General features: G+C 36.1%; 2 long non-coding RNA genes across 2 annotated transcripts in view; both read left to right on the top strand.

Annotated features, from left to right (window-relative positions):
• LOC143682771 (uncharacterized) overlaps positions 1–19,012 on the top strand; it is a 59,836-nt gene extending 40,824 nt beyond the window's left edge. The window contains exon 6 of the long non-coding RNA XR_013175271.1: positions 18,497–19,012. This is a non-coding gene — a long non-coding RNA (uncharacterized LOC143682771). The remainder of the gene's footprint in view (positions 1–18,496) is intronic.
• Positions 19,013–21,459: 2,447 nt separating this feature from the next.
• On the top strand, positions 21,460–23,379 carry LOC143682772 (uncharacterized). The gene is made up of 3 exons (XR_013175272.1): positions 21,460–21,663; positions 21,817–22,036; positions 23,076–23,379. It is a non-coding gene; the product is annotated as an uncharacterized LOC143682772 (long non-coding RNA).
• The last annotated feature ends 529 nt before the right edge of the window (positions 23,380–23,908 follow it).

Raw genomic sequence — 23,908 nt, forward strand, 5'->3', positions numbered from 1 at the left:
CTCCCTGTGAATTGGCTGTTTGCACATTTGCAAAATAAAATGGAAGCCTAAGCTATCTAATAAATTATCAAAATCATCCTTTGTTTCTCTCCTAATTGAAATGAATTGAGCTGTAGCCAGAACGCAATTCCTTGCATTGATCTTTTTGCAGTTTTGCTCTTGCTTTGCATCTCAATTACACCTAATGAAGTAGGGTTGCATTTATTTCTTTTTGTATGAAGCAGTATTAACAACTGTCTCAAATATATCTCACAATTTTTTAACATTTATTAATATTTGTAAATGCACAATTTTTAATGTTATTGACTATCAACTTTATCTACCCTGAGTATTACCATTCTGAAAAGCTTCTATTGAACAAAAGTGTAATCACTTAAGTAATAGCAGTTTCCTAAACTAAAAGCTAGAGATGATTCCAAATTAATTTTGAATAGAGAAAAAAAACTTTCAAGGTTTTTGGTTTTTTGTTGTTCTTATTTTTTAAGTGTCTAGATGTTCAATTGTAGTTTGGCTTGAATCCTAAATCATTTCTGAAGGCAACTTCCTACAATCATGCTGATATTGTAGGCTTGTGGAATAAACCTATCACATGTAAGAGGAAAACCTCTTGTATAACAGATATTTCTCATTGCTATTGAATTACATTGTATGTCAAAAAAGTTCCTTGGTGAAAAACATTCATGGGATTGTCTGCACAGACTTTCTGGTGTTGCAGAACAAAAACAGTATCCTAATCTCATGAACTTCCCCGTTGGAGTCACTGGCAGCAAACAACTTCAAATTGAAGGAAGATGTGAAAGAATGCTCCCTGGAAGCCAAATTGAGAATCTTAGTAGAGGGCCAGATACAAGTTGAACCTGGGTGGAGGATCATATGGGCAATTCTGTCTGCCAGATGTTCTATTTTTAAAACGTGCTTGTGATTTTAATTTACGTTCTAATGACTACCCTTCTTGTAATGTTATCTATCAGTTCATCTAGCTCTGAAAGTTTAGATTTCTGTTTTGCATGACTTCTATAAAATCTAGTTTTCCCTGAGGTACAGAGTTGGAACTGGTTCATTTTAATTGCTTGCCCCTAGACTTGCTTACCCAATGACTCTTTATAAGGCTGGCAACTTTTAAGCATGACTCTCTAGGTCATCATGCTCTATTTTAACATGGTTAAATGTTTAAAGAATTTTATATTTTCTTTAAATTAGCTTGGTAAATTCTATAGCAAGCTGGATTTTATTTCCTCTGTATATAATTCATTCAGTCGTTAGTTAACTGAATGCAAAGTCTGCTTGAAAATGAGAAGAACGTAGGGAAAAAAAGATTATTACCCATAGTATTATCTCTATTATCTCAAGATAAGTGCAGAGACCATGAACAAGACTCATGTTATTTCAACCATCACTGCCAAAATTTTGCACAACCTCTCCAGAAGCAAGCTGAAGCAAATCTCTAGGCTATCCCACAGCTCCTTTCTCATGCAAAAGTCCACAACAGAGCTGTGACTTGAAGCCTCTATCCAAACAAACTATAAGAAACCACAGTATTACGGACAGAATTGTTTTCCCAAAATGACATGTTCTGGTCCTAACCTCTCATCCTGTGAATGTGAACTCATTCATAAATAGATTATTGAAGTTGTCATTACTTGAGATGAGGCCAAATTGGATTAAGGAGAGTCTTAATCCAAAATAACTGTGTCCTTATGAGAAGGGGAAATTTTGACACAATCAGAGAGAGAGAGAGAGAGAGAGAGAGAGAGAGAGAGAGAGATGTCCATGTGATGGAGGTAGATACTGAGTTATGCCACAGTCAAGGAAGAGCATGGATTGCCTGCCACATACTAGAAGGTAGGGAAGAGGCATGGAATGAATTTTCCTCTTTACGAGGAAACATGGCTTTGCCAACATCTTGATTTTAAACTGCTATCCTCCAGAGCCATGAGATACTAAATTTCTACTGTTTAAGTGAACTAGTCTATGCTACTTTGCTTTAGCAGCTTGGCAAACTAAGATACACCACATACCCCTGAAACCTTCTGCCAAGGAGCAGGCACCTCTCAACCAGGATAGTCCACCAGAGGAGCAAGCCAAGGCAGAGAAGAGACATATTAAAGATTGGGTGGGTTCATGTTATTGCCCAGTGCCCTGTCATGTCTCTTTATTTTCATTTTACAATAAGTTGCAATTTAAAGATAAAGTACATTCATTAGAGTATATGATTCTTTAAGTTTTGATAAATGTATCATTCTGTAACAGCTAACATAAAGATAGAAAAATGTCAACATAGACCCAGTTCTCCCTTTGTCCGTGGTAATCAACTCCTTCCATAACCCTCAGCCCAGGACAGGCACTGGTCTGTTTTCTGTCATCTGTAATTCACCATGAGCTGTCTGTTTGGTGCAGAGGGCATGCTGGAGAACACAAATGAGATAAAGTCTTGACAGACATTACTACTAGTCACCACCTTGAATAGAACTCTGTAATAGAGTGGACTGAATAGAAAACACCAACAGATGTGAGTGATGCAAGGGATAGATGAAATTGAATATCTTTTGTGTTCTGCTTCAAAATCCTCCTGTCACCATCACTTATATTAGCCAATGTTCTCATAATTAGTACTATATAAGGCAATTATTTTCTTTCAAATTTTTAGAACACATAGTGTTCCATAAACCTACTGCCTAATGCCGTCCCAGAAATAGTTTCCCTATTATCATCTTACATTAATATTGTACATTTGTTGAGAATTGATGAACCAATATGGATATACCATTATTATTAACTATAGTCCATAGTATATATAAAATTTACTCTTCATACTGTACAATTCTATGAGTATTGATAAATGCATAATATAATCACAACTACAGTTCCATATAATTTTTCCTTTTCCACATTGTCATGTAGGTGGAATCATATAGTAAATAACCTTTTCAGAAAGGCTTCTTTCATTAGCAATAAGCACTTAAGTTTCTCCATGTCTTTTTGAATTTGAATAGTACATTTCTTTTCATCACTGAAAATATTCCCTTGTATAATGGAATAATTGTGCAAATATACCACAGTTCATTTATCCATTCCCTGATAGAAGAATATCTTGGTTTATTTCAATTGTTGGAAATTATGAAGAAAGTTGCTGTAAACTTTCATGTGCAAGTTCTTGTGTCAATATTTTGTGTCAATATAACTTTCAATTCAAATGAGTAAATTCCTAGGAGAATGATTGTTGGTTTGTAAAGTAAGATAATATTTAGTTTTTTTTATTTTATTAATTAATGGAAAAAAAGAAAAAAAGAAATTAACCCAACATTTAGAAATCATACCATTCTACATATGCAATCAGTAATTCTTAACATCATCACATAGATGCATGATCATCGTTTCTTAGTACATTTGCATCAGTTTAGAAGAACTAGCAACACAACAGAAAAAGATACAGAATGTTAATATAGAGAAAAAAAATAAAAGTAATAATAATAGTAAAAAAAAAAACAAAAACAACCAGACAAACAAAAGCAAACAAAAAATAAAACAACAACAACAACAACAAAAAAAACCTATAGCTCAGATGCAGCTTCATTCAGTGTTTTAACATGATTACTTTACAATTAGGTATTATTGTGTTGTCCATTTTTGAGTTTTTGTATCTAGTCCTGTTGCATAGTCTGTATCCTTTCAGCTCCAATTACCCATTATCTTACCCTGTTTCTAACTCCTGATGGTCTCTGTTACCAATGACATATTCCAACTTTATTCTCGAATGTTGGTTCACATCAGTGGGACCATACAGTATTTGTCTTTTAGTTTTTGGCTAGACTCACTCAGCATAATGTTCTCTAGGTCCATCCATGTTATTACATGCTTCATAAGTTTATCCTGTTTTAAAGTTGCATAATATTCCATCGTATGTATATACCACAGTTTGTTTAGCCACTCGTCTGTTGATGGACATTTTGGCTGTTTCCATCTCTTTGCAATTGTAAATAACGCTGCTATAAACATTGGTGTGCAAATGTCCGTTTGTGTCTTTGCCCTTAAGTCCTTTGAGTAGATTCCCAGCAATGGTATTGCTGGGTCGTATGGCAATTCTATATTCAGCTTTTTGAGGAACCGCCAAACTGCCTTCCACAGTGGTTGCACCATTTGACATTCCCACCAACAGTGGATAAGTGTGCCTCTTTCTCCGCATCCTCTCCAGCACTTGTCATTTTCTGTTTTGTTGATAATGGCCATTCTGGTGGGTGTGAGATGATATCTCATTGTGGTTTTGATTTGCATTTCTCTAATGGCCAGGGACATTGAGCATCTCTTCATGTGCCTTTTGGCCATTTTTATTTCCTCTTCTGATAGGTGTCTGTTCAAGTCTTTTTCCCATTTTGTAATTGGGTTGGCTGTTTTTTGTTGTTGAGTTGAACAATCTCTTCATAAATTCTGGATACTAGACCTTTATCTGATATGTCGTTTCCAAATATTGTCTCCCATTGTGTAGGCTGTCTTTCTACTTTCTTGATGAAGTTCTCTGATGCACAAAAGTGTTTAATTTTGAGGAGCTCCCATTTATTTATTTCCTTCTTCAGTGCTCTTGCTTTAGGTTTAAGGTCCATAAAACTGCCTCCAATTGTAAGTTTCATAAGATATCTCCCAACATTTTCCTCTAACTGTTTCCTCTAACTGTAGGTCTTACCTAATGTTTAGATCTTTGATCCATTTTGAGTTAACTTTTGTATAGGGTGTGAGATATGGGTCTTCTTTCATTCTTTTGCATATGGATATCCAGTTCTCTAGGCACCATTTATTGAAGAGACTGTTCTGTCCCAGGTGAGTTGGCTTGACTGCCTTATCAAAGATCAAATGTCCATAGATGAGAGGGTCTATATCTGAGCATTCTATTCGATTCCATTGGTCAATATATCTATCTTTATGCCAATACCATGCTGTTTCGACCACTGTGGCTTCATAATGTGCCTTGAAGTCAGGCAGCGCGAGACCTCCAGCTTCGTTTTTTTTCCTCAAGATGTTTTTAGCAATTCGGGGCACCCTGCCCTTCCAGATAAATTTGCTTATTGGTTTTTCTATTTCTGAAAAATACGTTGTTGGGATTTTGATTGGTATTGCATTGAATCTGTAAATCAATTTAGGTAGGATTGACATCTTAACTATATTTAGTCTTCCAATCCATGAACACGGCATGCCCTTCCATCTATTTAGGTCTTCTGTGATTTCTTTTAACAGTTTTTTGTAGTTTTCTTTATATAGGTTTTTTGTCTCTTTACTTAAATTTATTCCTAGGTATTTTATTCTTTTAGTTGCAATTGTAAATGGGATTCGTTTCTTGATTTCCCCCTCAGCTTGTTCATTACTAGTGTATAGAAATGCTACAGATTTTTGAATGTTGATCTTGTAACCTGCTACTTTGCTGTACTCATTTATTAGCTCTAGTAGTTTTGTTGTGGACTTTTCTGGGTTTTCAACGTATAGTATCATATCGTCTGCAAACAGTGATAGTTTTACCTCTTCCTTTCCAATTTTGATGCCTTGTATTTCTTTTTCTTGTCTAATTGCTCTGGCTAGAACCTCCAACACAATATTGAATAATAGTGGTGATAGTGGACATCCTTGTCTTGTTCCTGATCTTAGGGGGAAAGTTTTCAATTTTTCCCCATTGAGGATGATATTAGCTGTGGGTTTTTCATATATTCCCTCTATCATTTTAAGGAAGTTCCCTTGTATTCCTATCTTTTGAAGTGTTTTCAACAGGAAAGGATGTTGAATCTTGTCAAATGCCTTCTCTGCATCAATTGAGATGATCATGTGATTTTTCTGCTTTGATTTGTTGATATGGTGTATTACATTAATTGATTTTCTTATGTTGAACCATCCTTGCATACCTGGGATGAATCCTACTTGGTCATGATGTATAATTCTTTTAATGTGCTGTTGGATACGATTTGCTAGAATTTTATTGAGGATTTTTGCATCTGTATTCATTAGAGAGATTGGTCTATAGTTTTCTTTTTTTGTAATATCTTTGCCTGGTTTTGGTATGAGGGTGATATTGGCTTCATAGAATGAATTAGGTAGTTTTCCCTCCACTTCGATTTTTTTGAAGAGTTTGAGGAGAGTTGGTACTAATTCTTTCTGGAATGTTTGGTAGAATTCACATGTGAAGCCATCTGGTCCTGGACTTTTCTTTTTAGGAAGCTTTTGGATGACTAATTCAATTTCTTTACTTGTGATTGGTTTGTTGAGGTCATCTATTTCTTCTTGAGTCAAAGTTGGTTGTTCATGTCTTTCCAGGAACCCGTCCATTTCATCTAAATTGTTGTATTTATTAGCGTAAAGTTGTTCGTAGTATCCTGTTATTACCTCCTTTATTTCTGTGAAGTCAGTAGTTATGTCTCCTCTTCCATTTCTGATCCTATTTATTTGCATCCTCTCTCTTCTTCTTTTTGTCAATCTTGATAAGGGCCCATCAATCTTATTGATTTTCTCATAGAACCAACTTCTGGTCTTATTGATTTTCTCTCTTGTTTTCATGTTTTCAATTTCATTTATTTCTGCTCTGATCTTTGTTATTTCTTTCCTTTTGCTTGCTTTGGGATTAGTTTGCTGTTCTTTCTCCAGTTCTTCCAAGTGGACAGTTAATTCCTGTATTTTTGCCTTTTCTTCTTTTCTGATATAGGCATTTAGGGCAATAAATTTCCCTCTTAGCACTGCCTTTGCTGCGTCCCATAAGTTTTGATATGCTGTGTTTTCATTTTCATTCGCCTCGAGGTATTTACTAATTTCTCTTGCAATTTCGTCTTTGACCCCCTCGTTGTTTAAGAGTGTATTGTTGAGCCTCCACGTATTTGTGGATTTTCTGGCACTCTGCCTATTATTGATTTCCAACTTCATTCCTTTATGATCCAAGAAAGTGTTGTGTATGATTTCAATCTTTTTAAATTTGTTAAGACTTGCTTTGTGACCCAGCATATGGTCTATCTTTGAGAATGATCCATGAGCACTTGAGAAAAAGGTGTATCCTGCTGTTGTGGGATGTAATGTCCTATAAATGTCTGTTAAGTCTAGCTCATTTATAGTAATATTCAGATTATCTATTTCTTTATTGATCCTCTGTCTAGATGTTCTGTCCATTGATGAGAGTGGTGAATTGAAGTCTCCAACTATTATGGTATATGTGTCTATTTCCCTTTTCAGTGTTTGCAGTGTATTTCTTACGTATTTTGCGGCATTCTGGTTCGGTGCATAAATATTTATGATTGTTATGTCTTCTTGTTTAATTGTTCCTTTTATTAGTAGATAGTGTCCTTCTTTGTCTCTTTTAACTGTTTTACATTTGAAGTCTAATTTGTTGGATATTAGTATAGCTACTCCTGCTCTTTTCTGGTTGTTATTTGCATGAAATATCTTTTCCCAACCGTTCACTTTCAACCTATGTTTATCTTTGGGTCTAAGATGTGTTTCCTGTAGACAGCATATAGAAGGATCCTGTTTTTTAATCCATTCTGCCAGTTTATGTCTTTTGATTGGGGTATTCTGTCCATTAATATTTAGTGTTATTACTGTTTGGATAATATTTTCCTCTACCATTTTGCCATTTGTATTATATATATCATATCTGACTTTCCTTCTTTCTACACTCTTCTCCATACCTCTCTCTTCTGTCTTTTCATATCTGACTCTAGTGCTCCCTTTAGTATTTCTTGCAGAGCTGGTCTCTTGGTCACAAATTCTCTCAGTGACTTTTTGTCTGAGAATGTTTTAATTTCTCCCTCATTTTTGAAGGACAATTTTGCTGGATATAGGAGTCTTGGTTGGCAGTTTTTCTCTTTTAGTAAATTAAATATATCATCCCACTGTCTTCTAGCCTCCATGGTTTCTGCTGAGAAATCTACACCTAGTCTTATTCGGTTTCCCTTGTATGTGATGGATTGTTTTTCTCTTGCTGCTTTCAAGATCCTCTCTTTCTCTTTGACCTCTGACATTCTAACTAGTAAGTGTCTTGGAGAACGCCTATTTGGGTCTAATCTCTTTGGGGTGCACTGCACTTCTTGGATCTGTAACTTTAGGTCTTTCATAAGAGTTGGGAAGTTTTCAGTGATAATTTCTTCCATTAGTTTTTCTCCTCCTTTTCCCTTCTCTTCTCCTTATGGGACACCCACAACATGTATATTTGTGTGGTTCATATTGTCCTTGAGTTCCCTGATACCCTGTTCAAATTTTTCCATTCTTTTCCTGATAGTTTCTGTTTCTTTTTGGAATTCAGATGTTCCATCCTCCAAATCACTAATTCTATCTTCTGTCTCTTTAAATCTATCATTGTAGGTATCCATTGTTTTTTCCATCTTTTCTACTTTATCCTTCACTTCCATAAGTTCTGTGATTTGTTTTTTCAGTTTTTCTATTTCTTCTTTTTGTTCATCCCATGTCTTCTTCATGTCCTCCCTCAATTTATCGATTTCGTTTTTGAAGAGGTTTTCCATTTCTGTTCGTACATTCAGCATTAGTTGTCTCAGCTCCTGTATCTCATTTGCACTATTGGTTTGTTCCTTTGACTGGGCCATATTTTCAATTTTTTGAGCGTGATCTGTTATCTTCTGCTGGCGTCTGGGCATTTAGTCAGATTTCCCTGGGTGCTGGACCCAACAATTTGGAAGATTTTTCTGTGAAATCTCTGGGTTCTGTTTTTCTTATCCTGCCCAGTAGGTGGCGCTCGTGGCACACGTTTGTCTGCGGGTCCCACCAGTAAAAGGTGCTGTGGGTCCTTTAACTTTGGAAAACTCTCACCGTCGGGGAGGTTCGCCAGCTGAAGTGGCTTGGAAGAGTGCCAGCCGGCCCGGGGTCGGAACGCGGGGAGGGTCGCCGGCCGCCGCAGGCCGGGAGAGTGCCTGTTCGAATTTCCTAGTCAGCCTGGGGCGCCAAGCATGGTGGGAGGGTGCCAGCTGCCACGGTCCACCCGGGAGAGTGCACTGTTCCCGGGGAGTCACGTGTTTGGAAGGGCCCCCCCGCCGTCACCATTCTCCGCGGCCTGGGAATTTCCGATCCAATTCTCTCAGTTGGTCCGGGGGGCTGTGCGTGGTGTGGGCACCAGCCACCGCAGCTTGAGGGGACCTCCTGTCCAATTCTCCCAGCTGGCCCGGGAAGGGGGAAGGGAGGAACTCCGGTCACTTGCCGCCCTGCCCAGTGAAGCCCGCGCCCCCCGGCAATCTCACTGGAGCGGGTTCTCTCAGCCAGTCAGCGGTTCCAGGATGGGGTACGCTGTCTTCTTTTATCTCTGTCATGGCTCTGGGAGCTGTTCTGTATCGTTTCTACTCCCCTAGTAGCTGTTCTGGAGGAGGACTAAGATCCGTGTGTCTTACTAAGCCGCCATCTTCTCCGGAAGTCCTGACTGATCAATATTTAGTTTTTTAAAAGAAACTACTAAATTGTCTCCTAAAGTTGTACCATTTTGCATTCCCAACAGCGAAGAATGAGAGTACTTGTTGCTCTGTATCTTGTCAGCATTTATTGTTGTCAGTGCTTCAAATTTTAGCCTTGCTATAGGTGTGTAGTGGAATCTCTTGGTTGTCTAATTTGCAATTTCCTAATGATATATAAAGTTGAATTTATTTTCATAGGCTTATTTGCCATCTATATATATTCTTTGGTAAGATGTCTTTTTGGATCTTTTGACCATTTTTTAATGGGGCTGCTTGTTTTCTTCCTGTTCAGTTCAAGACTTCTTTTACATTTTGGCTACATTATCAGACATGAATTTGCAAATATTTTCTATAGCCTGGGCTTCTCTCATCATTCTCTCAACAGTGACTTTCATGGAGTTTTTTTTGACAATGTCTAACATCATTTTTTATTTTCATGGATCTTATTTTTAATGTTGAATTTAGAAACATATCACCAAACTCAAGTTTACCTAGATTTTCTTATATGCTATCTTCTGGAAATTTTAGTTTTAAGTTTTACATTTAGATCTATAATCCATTTTGAGTGAACTTTTGTGAAAGTTGTAAGGACTATGCCTAGATTTATTTTTTTGCATATGAATGTCCAATTTTCCAGTACCGTTTATTGAAAAGACTATCCTTCTTCCATTGAATTACCTTTGCTCTTTTGTCAGAGATCAGTTGACTATATTTGTGTGACCTGTTTCTGTGATGTCTATTCTGTTCTATTACTGTGTCTATTCTTTCACTTGTACCACACTGTCTTGATTACTGTTAACTTTGGAGTATGTCTTGAAGTTGAGTTGTGTGAGTCCTCTGACTTTGTTCTTCAGTTTTCTGCTAGCTATTCTGAGTCTTTTGCCTTTCTTTATAAATCTTAGAATAAATTTGCTGATATCTACAAAGTAACTACCTGACATTTTTATTGGCATTGCCTTGAACCTATAGATAAAGTGGGATGATTGGCATTTAATAATACTGAGTTTTCCTACCCATGAACATTGAGTCTCTCTCCATTTATTTATATCTTATGTTCTAGTTTTGCTAGCTGCTGGAATGCAATATACCAGAAACAGAATGGATTTTAACAAGGGGAATTTAATGAGTTGCTAGTTTACAGTTCTAAGGCCGAGAATTAAAACAAGTCTATAGAAAAGTCCAATCAAAGGCATCCAGGGAAAGATACCTTGGTTCAAGAAGGCCGATGAAGTTCAGGGTTTCTCTCTCAAGTGAGAAGGCACATGGCGAACACAGTCAGGGCTTCTCTCTCAGCTGGAAGGGCACATGGTGAACACGGCATCATCTGCTAGCTTTCTCTCCTGGCTTCCTATTTCATGAAGCTCCCCAGGAGGTGTCTTCCTTCTTCATCTCCAAAGGTCGCTGGCTGGTGGACTCTCTGCTTTGTAGTGTTGCTCTCTCTGAATATCTCTGAATCTCCAAAATGTTTCCTCTTTTATAGGACTTCAGAAACTAATCAAGACCCACTCAAATGGGTGGAGACATGTCATCCCCTAATTCAGTTTAACAACCATTCTTAACTAAATCACATCAACCAGGAAGATGATCTCATTACAGTTTCAAATATACAGTATTGAATAAGGATTATTCTACCTTTAAGAAATGGGATTTATATTAAAACATGGCTTTTCTTAGGGGGCATACTTCCTTTCAAACCAGCGCATCTTATTTCTTTAATCAGAGTTTTACTTTTTTCCTCATATAGATCCTATACATATTTTGGTAGATTTGTGCATAAGCATTTCATTTTTAGGTGCTAATGTAAATGGTATTGTGTTTTTAATTTCCAATTTCAATTGTTCAGTGCTGGTATATAGGAAAGCAATTGGCTTTTATATATTAACCTTATATCCTATACACATGTTATAGTTACTTATTAGTTCCAGGAATAATTTTAACCACTCTTTGAGATTTTCTACATAATTATATCATCTGTAACAAAGGCAGTTTTATTTTTTCTTTCCCAATCTGTGTAGCATTTATTTTCTTTCTTGTTTTATTTTGTTAGTTGGATTTCTAGGACATTATGGAATAGGAGCGATGAAACAAGGTATGCTCATCTTATTCTCATCTTAGGGGAAGGGGGAAGCCTCCAACTTCTCACCATTAAATATGATGTTAGTTCTATGTTGTTTGAAGATATTCTCTATCAGTGAGGAAGTTGCCTTGTATTCCTAGTTCGCTGAGAGTTTTCTCATGAATCGGTATCAGATTGTCAAATGCTTTTTCTGCATCTATTGATATGATGATATGACTTTTATTCTTTATTCTATTGAAATCACCATGTGCTTCCCACGTGACAGAGAAACTTGGATGCTGCCTTTCCTCCAAGAAGGCATCCTCTTGTTGGTACCTTAACTTGGACATTTTCATGGCCTTGGAATTATAGCTTTTAACTTAATAAATTCCCTTTGTAAAAGTCCATCCATTTCTGGTATACAGCATTCCAGCAGCTTAGGGAAACTGAAACAGTGGTTTTTGCACTTGCGCATGTGTTGGGCCTTTTGCTTTCATTCATATCCCCGGAGTCAGGTTATCATTCCACAGTCGTCTTGCATGTGGTTCCCTCTCCTGGTCTCTGGGGATTGCTCCCTTGTTCCCTGTGGCTGACAGTGCTGCTGGGGGATTATATTGATTGATTTTCAAATGTTAAACCAGCTTTGTATCCTTAGAATAAATTTCACTTGGTCATGTATATAATTAATTTTGCACATTATTTTATTCAATTTTTTAATATTTTGTGGAGGATTTTTTTCATTTATGTTATGAGACATATTAGTCTATAATTTTCTTTTCTTGAAATGTCTTTTTCTGGTTTTGATAGTAAGGAAATACTGGGCTCATAGAGTGGATTAGGAAGTATTCTATCTCCGTTTCCCGGAAGAGATTATAGAAAATTGGTATTATTTCTACATTAAAAATGTGTAGTAGTATTCATAGGTAAAACCACTTAGACTGGATGGTACGACTGGTGGCTCAGTGGCAGAATTTTTGCCTACCATGCCGGAGACCCAGGTTCGATTCCCGATGCCTGCCCATGAAAAAAAATGGGGCTTGGTACTTTCTGTTTGGGAAGAGTATCAATTGTTGATTCAATTTCTTTAATAGATATAGGACTATTCTGTGGGTAGCAGATAGACGTGTTTACTGTTTGCTCTAGCTATAGGTGTTAAAGGATTCGACTTACTGTGGGGATCCTTTTTGTCTTCCCTGTTGTTTGTGTTTACCAGAAACTCCTTCTAATATAAAGTCTGAGCCTTGTCATTCATTTAGCTGTAATCCATTATTTTAGGAGCCCTGTTGATATAGTACTAAGGTGAGGCAGAAAGAGATGTTGTGCTGGTTTGAAAGTATTATGTGCCCCAGAAAAGCCATGTTTTAATCCCGATTCAATCTTATGGAGGCACTTATTTCTTTTAATCCTAATTCAACAGTGTGAATTGGAAGTTTTTGATTATATTATCTCTAGGGAGATGTGACACACCTAATTGTGGGTGTAACCTTTGATTAGGTGAAGATGTGACTCTACCCATTCCAGGTGGGTCTTGATTAGTTTACTGGAATCATTAAAAACAGGAAACATTTTGGAGAGAGCCAGAAATGACAGAAGCTTCAGAGATGACAGAAAGAGCAGATGTAGGTGCTTGAAGAACAGTTGCTTTAGAAAACAGAGACATGGATATTTGATATTTGATGCTTAGAGCCCAGCAGATGTCACCATGAGCTGTTAAACAAGCCTGAACCTAGAGAGAGCCACGACCAGAGAAGCAAAGTGAAGAACCCCTACAGGGAAAGAGGATGAAAGCAAACGAACCCAGGAGCAAGGGACCAGCAGTTGTCAGTTGCGTGACTTCCCACAGAGGTGTTCCAGAACAATCAGCCTTTCTTGAATCAAGGTACCCTTCCTTGGATGTTTTAGTTTGAACATTTTCATAGACTTAGAACTGTAAATTTGTAACTTATTAAATTCCATTTTTTTTTTTTTTTTTTAAAGAGAGAGGGAGGAAAGGAAGGAAAGACAGAGAAGGAAGGAAGGAAGGGAAACATTTTTAAACATTTTCTTGCTTTATTATATTCCGTTTGTTTGTTTGTTTTTTACATGGGCTGGGGCCGGGAATCGAACCGGGGTCCTCCGGCACGGCAGGCAAGCACTCCTGCCCGCTGAGCCACCGCGGCCCGCCCAAATTCCATTTTTAAAAGCTGTTCCAGTTCTGGTCTATAGCATTCTGGCATCTTGCAAACTAGCACAGAAGTATTCTATAAACCTATGATTACATCTCATCCTTATAGTGGGCCTGTGCCCTTTGGCTGTGACCTTCACAAGTGCTTCTCAGCTTAATTCCCCCTTTACATGAGGCAGGAAATGCAAAGGGGGCTGGAGTTGGGTAATTTTTCTTTTCCCCAAGTCAGATAAGCTTTCGGTGAAGTATGTTACCTAGCTGGCTAGGTCTTTGTAGTAGAGAATGGACTGAACTTATTTCAAAATGGTTTCTTTTTTCCTGGGCATATTTGTAAATGATTATCCCCACCCCCCTACCTCTTGGTGGTCAAACACAAGGAGATTTTTCTTCTATCTTCCTCATGAAACCTGCTGAAGCTACTGAAGGTAAAACCCACAGAAGTATGCGAAGCCCCTTTCAACCGGGCTCCAGGGAGTTTTGAACTCTCAAGCTGGTCCACATTCAGATTCCAGCAATTTGGTATACTTATTTACCATTTAATTGTTCATGTGGGTTCCTGGCTCCAATACTTTTGCTCTAGTTAAGCTATCTCTATCCTTTGTATTCACCTTTCTCTCCAGTTTTCAAGGTAACAATTTGTCATGTGGCCTCAGTTCTCTGATGGATCTAAGAAAATTATTACTTGTTAGTTTGTTCAGCTTTTTCCTTGTTATCAGGGCAGAACTAATGCCTTCCAAGCTTTCACATATCAGAGGAAATCCAAATCTCTTTCTAGAAAGCTTATTTAATTTTGTGAATGACAACTGAAGAGCATTTCATAAGGCTCCTTATTAGTCCCATAGAGTAGAGCACCAGGTGCTTTCACTGACAAATATATTATATTCCATGTTTTTCTCTTCACATTCTACACTCCTTTCTCTGGGTTCATGTTCCTAAATAAGCCATATGCTTGCTAGAATTTGTCTAATCCTCAATTAAAAGAAACTCAGAAATAGCTGGTCAGGTTGCTCAGGGACACAGATGGCTACACAAAAAATATAACAGGCAAAGGTACTTAAAAGCTGGGATGTGGGGATACTTTCCCCTAAAATGCAATGAAATAAGAACAGGGAGAAAGTGTCTACTATGGGAAATGAAGACTAACATACATTAAAATATATATAAAATAAAAGAAGAACACTAGAACAACTGTAATTGAAACAATTTGAAAAATTAAACAGAATAAACCTTATTGACTTCAAGCAATGAGTAAATCTATACACTTGAGGAACTCACTGGTCACCAGGCACAAATTCTTTTAAAAAAGAAGACCAACACCTACACCTATCATAGTAAAACACATTCATTCATTAAAATTCTCTGACACTCATTGCTACCAAACCAAAGGAACACATAAAGAAATATAGAAGTAAAAAGAAGACAATGAGAAATTTAAAAAAAGGAGAAAGAGGAAATAGAAAGGAAAAAGTTACAAATGAAAAAGCAACATTTAAAGTAGTTAAATAAATTACAATATACACATTTGAAAAAAAATATTTGCAATTACTAAAAACCCTGAAGTAAATAAAAACTTACTATATGGCACAATGTTCATAATTCATTCCTGAAATTAAAAAAAAAAAAAAATACCAAAGAAGAGAACACCACACACATGCATTTATGCAAATATATCTTAAGAATAGTGAATAAATAGTAAAACAGAAAGATATAGTGGTAAATGTAGTACTTCTCTGCCATTCTAGTGTTTTTCAGAATAAATTCCATTGTTTAAATGTGATCTATAAATGAGGTATATTCCAGTCTAGTTGGAATCTAGACTTTTTTTTAATTTAGACATTTAGAAATATTTTATGGTCCTTTATGTTGGAAAGCAAATAAAATAATAATTTTAAAGGAGAATCTCACTGGAGAAAGTAATGACTACATGAGCATAAAGTAAATTTTCTTTTACATGTTAAACCAAATTTCAATCATTTTTACTGAGAGATGGCCAAGTATGCTAATGTATAACACCAAATATTCTCTTGGTCAAAATCCCAAAAATGTGTATATTAAGGTCCCTCATACTTAACAATTATGTTGGAAAAGATCATGGGACACTACCAGACTTATTGGTCTATTCCTTTTTTTTTCTGCTTGAACTGATATTTATCACTGATTACAATGACCCTTCCATTTGTAAAGTCTGAATTGCATGTAATTTTAAGATTTGCGTCACAAATATGACCTTTCCACCATCTGGCAGAAGAAACCTGATTATTTTTAGCAGTTTCAAATATCAAGAACTTCATGTGTGTTTGTTTTTTTTTTTCAAATCCAAATAACAGTATCATACTTTTAAGAGGAAAAAAAATAACTGAGGTACTTGAACAATAGCAGTGTAAGATGTTCCTCTCTTTTAGTATGTTTAACATATTTTTAAGTATATCTTAGAGACAAATTATTTTAATTTACAATTGACACATGCTAGGTAGAATTAGTGGTCTATTTTTATTTTAAGTTCCTTACATTCAATTTAATCCCATCTCAGTGAAAATACCTTCTCTCAAGTCACTGAACACTTTAGGAAATAGGGCTTTTATGGACATATTTAAGGCAATAAGCTTTATTGGTGGTTCCTTGCCCTTTTAAATTTTTCTCTATTAAAGTGCTTAGAGTTGTGCGCTCTTTCATGGAACCCAGTTTTCCACTGAGAATGGTTTCTAGAGGTGGTCAGCTGTATCTTGTTATTTACATCTGTTCTTAATTTCTAGTCTATTAGTTAAATTCATGTTTAAATCAAGGGGGATTATTGATTGAATAGTTCATTATTTTGCATTGGTTCCATTATGTTGTTGCTTGTGGGGTTTTTTTGGTTTGTTTTCCCCTGTAGGTTTCTAGGAAGAAGTAATATGCAGTGTTAAGGGGCAGAGGCCTAGCTTCGAATCCTGGCTCTACCAACTATTCACTCTGGGACATTAGATAAGTTGCTTAAACATTTTATGCCTCACTTCATTCATTTTTAAAACAGTGATGTTAATAAAACTGATTATACTGGGTTATTGTGAGGAATAAACCAAATAATTTCAGTCGTTTTGCCTAACATACTCACCAGTTACTAGGTTCTCAAAAATTACTAACTTCTTTGAATATAATAATTATGATGATTGTATATATTAGGCGAAGCCTTTTATTTAAAAGGTTGCCAGACCTCATTATGTAGTCATCCATGCAAAACCATAGAGGTACTTCTGCCTCTGGAATCACTGATATTTGATATAGGATGGTGTACTGGTTTGAAGCTATTATACACCCCAGAAAAGCCATGTCCTTTAATCCTCATTCAATATTGATGGGTGGGAGCTTTTTTATTGTTTCCATGGAGTATGACCCACCCAATCGTGGTGTTAACTTTTGATTAGATGGTTTCCTTTGAAATGTGTCTCTACCCATTCAAGGTAGGTTTGCTTACTAGAGCCATTTAAAAGGGACCCATTAAGGAAAAAGGTTAGAGCCACCAGCACTAACAGAGTTCACACAGCCAGAGGCCATTGGATTGAAGAAAACACCCTCAGGGAAGCCACTGGAGAAGCCTGGAGAGAAAGCCAGCAGATGTTGCCATGTGCCTTTCCAGTTGAGAGAGAAACCCTGAACATCATCAGCGTTCTTGAGCCTAGGTATATTTCCCTGGATGCCCTAATTTGGATACTTTTATAGCCTTGCCTTAATTTGGACATTTTCATGGACTTAGAACTGTAGACTTGCAACTTATTAAAATCTCCATTTTAAAAGCCATTTGTTTTTGGTATATCGCATTCTGGCAGCTAGCAAACTAAAACAGATGGCCATGGTGGGAGTATAAAGTCAAGGTGATCAACAGCTCTGAGCTTATGTGCCAGGGTTCTCATAAACAATAATATCCAAATAAGGGTTTGCCATGACTTTTGCAGATTTCTAAAATAAATAAATGGATAACAAGCAAGTGCAAATACTGTATTAATCTCATCTAATTTTTCACATATTTTTAAGATGCATTATTATATATGACACCAAAAAAGAAAGAAGAAACACTGCCAAATAAACTACGACACAATGCTCTTAATATGTTACATATTGTAAAGACCATTTTGATTTCAGATATGTTAAAGTGCGAAAAAAAAATTCTCCTACCAGTAGATGTATTGTCATTATTGATAAAAATTAGAAAGATTAAACAAGTTATGTTTAAATACTTCTCTTCAGATGTTTGAGAATACGAACTAATCCTTATAAATGTTAAAATCCTCTACAAGCAGTGCTTGGCATGTGTAAGTGCCCAGCATTTTACTGAATAATTAAAAAAGAGGGACAAAGTATTGACAGGAACAATTTAATAACATCAATCTCTGCAGCAATAGCTTTTATCAGGGAAGTTTATATCACTGAAATGTATAAAACAAGCCAATTTGCAATGAACATTTTTCATTTATTATTTTCCAATAACTTTTTATCATATCCATAAGAAGTCTTCACTATTTCTCTCTTAAGTAAAATCTTAGGTCTTTACATTACCCTGCTTTGTTTCATCTTTGCTCAGAGGTTGTCTCTACTGAAAGAGAGCTTAAGCAAAGAAAGTCACTGGGACTTTTCTTTTTTCCTTGCCTAAACCTTTCAATATTGTTTAATACAATTATAGAGATGAAATGGGTTTTAAATATCTTGCAATTAAATTTCTTCATTTAAAAAAATGAAAAAACAAGCCCACTCAGACAAATTTCTGAAAGATGCTAAACTCCCCAAGTGAATGACTTGTCAGTTAATGACAGACATAGGAATGGAAAGCAAGTCTCCCAACCCTGATTCTAATAATCTTTCTTCTACATTATGCTATTCTTTTTTCAGGGAGATCTCATTTCTCCATCCTCTTGTGAGATATCAGCCTTGGATCTGTAGATTATGATCTTCTTATCAACATTGATAGCATCAAAGAGAATAGAACTCAAGCAGGAATCTGCAATCTTATTTGGTTGTGGAGTCAGAGTTCAAGCCTGACTGAGAGAGTGTCTAGGAATGGACCAGGAAAATTGAAGAATGGGGTCTAAGGGGAAGAGCCTAATTTTGTACACAAAATCCTACCAAATCCCTGGCTGATTGCTGAACACGTGTGAGGGGGGTAAGTCCCCAAGGATCCCAACCAGAAGTAGCAGCTGGAGTGACACAAGAGCTAATCAGATCTTTCAGCAGCTGAGCAGGGCTGTAGAGAGAAACTGGAATTCCGTTCCAAGTCCTAGGTTTTAGATAAATACCTCTAGTTTTTTTATTGAAATACAAGACCTACATTTGGAGCCCCAGAAGGGAATGGGAAAGAGGGTAAGGCAGAGAAAATATCTGAAGAAAAATTGAACAAAAAAAATATCTCTGGACTCTTTATGTCAATGCTATCTGTCCTGATTGCTGCAATTTTCAAAAATTTTATAATTTTTGATTATTATATATTATTATTTTCAAAATCAGTTACTATAAAGTATACTTCAAATTTGTTCTCCTTTTAAAAATCTTTTTGGTGATTCTAGGAACTTCACTTTTCCATGTATTATTTTTTAAACAACTTGTTTTCAATTTCTACCAAAAAAAAATAATGGCAGGTTTCTCATTGGCATTGTAAGAAATCTATAGATTGGTATACACACATGTAATTCTTTGCTATGCCAGCTAAGAGGGCCTACAAGCAATGACACTTCCTTAGTAGTAAGCAAATTTAGCATGCAGATACTGATTTTTAACCCCATTCTCCAATAAAATGAACCTAGGCTTTTTGTAGAAACGGCTGTTTCTAGGACCTGGGCAGGAAATCTGCACTATGACCATAGAGCCTCTTGTAGAGCCAGAATATTAGGAAATGCTAAACAAAAATAAAAGGAAAGGAAAATAAAATAAAAACAATGATGAGAGTATGTCAAAGTGACACAGGAGCTAAACAAAGGAGCTCCTAATAGCAAAAATTAGAACAATTTGAGTAACAAAATAAATAAATACAGTGTTGATTTTAAACCAAAGTATAAAACAAATAGTCATGACTCTCTCTCTCTCTCCCCTATGCAGAAAAATTTCAAATAATTTATGTAGATATTCCACTCTTAAGGAGGTACAGCACAATTTCTCATTCTATAAGTATGGGCACATAGTGACTTTCTTCCAATATGGAAAAATTGGGGGATATAGGGGCAGTAACTTTGCATTGGAGAAACCCAACAAGCAGTACCTCAGCAGACAATAAGCCAATGTTAGCGGTTCATATTGTATACCCTTGATACAGTGTGATGAAATGGTATTTTACCTCTGTGGTCTTCCTCCAAAACACTATAACGCAGTTCTAGTCATGAGAAAAATATCATAAAAACCCTAATTGAGAAGTATTCTATGAAATATCAACCAGTATGCCTTAAAACCCTCATCAAAAACAAGGGAAATCTGAGAAACTGTCTTGGCCAAGAGAAGCCTAAGGAGACATGCCAACTAAACGCAATGTGGTGTCCTAGATGAGATCCTGGAAGAGACAAAGGATATTAGGAAAATCTGAGGAAATCAGAATAAAATGTGGACTTTAATTAATCAGAATACGTCAGTATTTGTTCATCACTTTTAAAAAATGCACCATACTAATATTTGGAATTTCTGGTAGAATATAATGGAACTCTGTACTATCTTCACAATTTTTAGGTAAATCTAAAACTGTTCTAAAATAAAGGGTTTTATGCTTTAACATGCAAAGCAGTGCCATTATTGTCACTATTGGTTTTGTTCTGGAAAATAGTTATTCTTCATAAATATGTTACCTATGTTAACATGTAATGAGTTCATTATTATAAATATATTCAGATTCATACCTACTACATTTGCTTTATCCATCTATCCCAAGTATCTAAAATAGTGCTTGGCATAGCACTAGTAGAACCTCAAAATGTGTCTTCTCTTGGACTCAGTGAAAGTTCATGGAGTCATGAACCCCGACAAGACAGACCTAGCTTGATGCTTTGATAGTAAAACATTTTCAGAGAAGCAAGAAAGTTATAGGGAGCCATGATAGGGTAGGGGAGGGAAAAGGGGATCAGCCCTTTCTAACCTGAGTATGTCCTCTGCTTAACACACAAAGGCCTCCATAATAAATTCTCAATTCATTGATTCAACCATTTCCTCTGGTAATTTATTTCCTGATAATACATTCAAGACTTCAATGGCCTCCTGTACAGACTATATTAATTTTTCCCATTATTCTGTTTCCCTTCTTTAAACTTATTTCTTTCTTCATCTCCAATAAGAAATTCTCATTCTTCTAGTTATCCGTCTTGACCTCCTTTACTCTGAAATGCCATTTGTCCTCCCGTTTGTCCTACTGTTCCCTATACAAGTTTCTATATAATTGTTTTATGTTTTACAGCCTCATTAAAAAATGCACTCATTAAAAATAGGGGCCCATGTTGCTCAAATTCTAAGATAGAATGGGCACTTCTCATTTTTCAATACTAGGTCAGCAAAAACACTCTGTTCCAATGTGCAGCCCTAGGAACTCAAAATTGATCTAGAATTTTGGCAAATTGTAATTTCCAAAGATAGCTACAGCTATCTTTTTTTTTATCTCCCATCCAACATCATGTTCTTATCAGAATGGCACTCCCCCCATCACAGGAACCATATCCCTGGCCATTGATTATGAGTAAGCGTTTGAGACTGCTTTAAATAATAGAAAATATGGAAATGATGCTATGTGTATTCAAGGGCTAGGTCATAAAAAATGTAACTCACTTCTACCTTGCTCTCCTTGCACACTTATGCTTAAAAATCAGCCACCTTTCCATGAGGAAGTCTAGATAGCCCATGTAAGGGCCCAAAGGGAGAGAAACAAAAATCTGCTGACAACAGCCCTGAATGAAAGCCAGCACCAACTCTCAGCCATACGGGTGAGTCATTGAAAGAGGATCCTCCAGCTTCCTAGAAAGCCACCTCAGATGAAGCCACCTGGAACTGAGCTGAATGGTTCTTGCTGAGCCTGACCCAATTCAGGCAGATTTGTGAGTAAAACAACTGATTGTTGTTATTTTAATTCACTAAATTTTAGAGTGACATGTTATATAGCAATAGATAAATAGAATCAATTTTTGGTACCAGAAATGGGATGGTGCATAACCAAAATTTTAAAACTGTGGCACTTTTTTTGAGATTAGGAGATTCATGGAAGCTGGAAGGACTTTGAAGATCCTGTTAAGAAAAGCCTGAAAGGATTTGAGGAGTGTGTCATTGGAAGCCTAAAGAGATCTGAAGGCACTAATGGAAGATATTAACACCAAGAAAGGAAAATATTAGAACAAATGGGAAAATACCTTTTTTTTTTATGTGGACTTGAAAAGTTTGGCAACACTATTTTATGCAGTAAGGTGGAAAGAGGTAATAAACCCAGTTAACTCAATAGTATAGCTAAGGAGGATTCTCTGCAGAATATCAAGTGTGACATTTAGCTTCATCTCTATACTTATGATTAAAATGCAAGAGAGAGATGAGCTAAATAACAAACTATTAAATATAAAGGGAGCTTCTGAGTTCAAAATAAAACTGTTTCTCATTCTCAGTTTCTCCAGATGAAAAATGATCCTCAAATTAATAATTGGTTTTATAGCAAAAGTCATATCTGTAATAGGTCATAAAATCCTTTGTTAAAACTTCAGAAATATCTGTCAATACCTCTAAGAAGCTTAAGTATGCCTCACAAATAATTTCTTTAATAATAAGCATCTAAGAATCCTAAGAAAGTTTTGTTATACAGCAGTTTCACAGGGTTTTGAAAGTATAGAAGTGACTTGTGGTATAGCTTTTTCTTTCTAACAGAGTGAATCATAAATTGATGCAAAAGAAACACTATTCTAAAATATATATATCACCTATAATGAAATTGCTATGGACCAATGTCCACTCTCTGCCTTTCATTTCCCCCTTCTTTGGAATGGACATATCCATTGTATTTATTCAATGCCTTTTGCACCATTTATGGAGAATGTGGGTTGGGTAAACAACCTGTCTCTTTAGATTGAGAGGAATGCTATTCAAGGAGTTGTACCTGAGAATCCTCATCTATGACTGAACCTGATTTATGTGTTATGAACTTGGGTTTTAGTTGATGTCATAATGAGAGGCGAATTTGAGACTCTTAAGAGAAGAATGAGTGTATTTTGCATATGGGAAGGATGTAAATTGTGGTGGCCAAAAAACAGAGTGTATATCTTTCAAAGACAGAAATATTTCACATCCAATATACCTTTCTTACTATTTGAAATTGACACTACTACCATAAAGACATGGAGCCAATATTACTATTCCTTGAGCCTGGGTGGGACTTAATGACTACCCAATAAGGCATGGAAATATAATTTTAAGTAATATCTGATACCAGGCCATAAATATGCCATGCATTTTTACTTGCTTTTTAAAGATACTCGTCCTTGGGACCCAGATATCATAAACTGAGAAAGCACAAGCAGACTATGGAGGGTTCCATTTGAAGAAGAACTTAAGTCCTCAGTCTACAGCTTTGGCTGGCTTCCTAATCACAGCCAGTACCAGCTTTCCAGCCAAATAAGTAAGGCATTTTGGAATAACCAGTCAATCTACTCCAGCTGATGCCACATAGAGCAAAAATAAACCATATCATGCTACCCAAATTGCAGATGCATAAGCAGAACAAGAATGCTGTTTGAGGGTGGTTCTGGGGTAGTTTGTTAGACTGCAGTAAATAAATGGAACAGAAATAAATATCTCCAAATCCTTTGTGGAACAAGATGAGATATAAATATATAGATCAAATTAAAACATTATCATTGATTAATAGTAGCCTTCTGGAATCAGCAATCTCTAGCTATTTCATCAAGTTTAAAAAAGAATGTGTGTGTTTGTTCTAGAATATCTAGAAAATTGCCTCCAGCAATTATTATGGTCATAAAATAATTATAAAGACTGTTTTGCAGTGCATATGAAGGTATGATTGGAAAATCAATCATCATTGATTCAACACTTTCCAAATTACAATGGAGCGGTTGATGTACATGACATTATAAGAAATAAAGCTTCTATGTACTTGAGTCCTTACATGAAGGGTTTTGTGAAGTCCTTGGATCATATGTAGAATGATGTTAAACATAATGATTGAACACCTAGAAAGGAATAGCAGGATAAGGAAAGGGCTCTTGGAGTTGGAATTCATTCTACTTGGCAGAATAATATAAACATGTAGCACTTATAGAACCGTTTCTATCTTCTGAGAGGTTT

Source organism: Tamandua tetradactyla, chromosome 5, assembly GCF_023851605.1.
Source record: "Tamandua tetradactyla isolate mTamTet1 chromosome 5, mTamTet1.pri, whole genome shotgun sequence".
In the NCBI taxonomy this organism is placed as follows: Eukaryota; Metazoa; Chordata; class Mammalia; order Pilosa; family Myrmecophagidae; genus Tamandua; species Tamandua tetradactyla.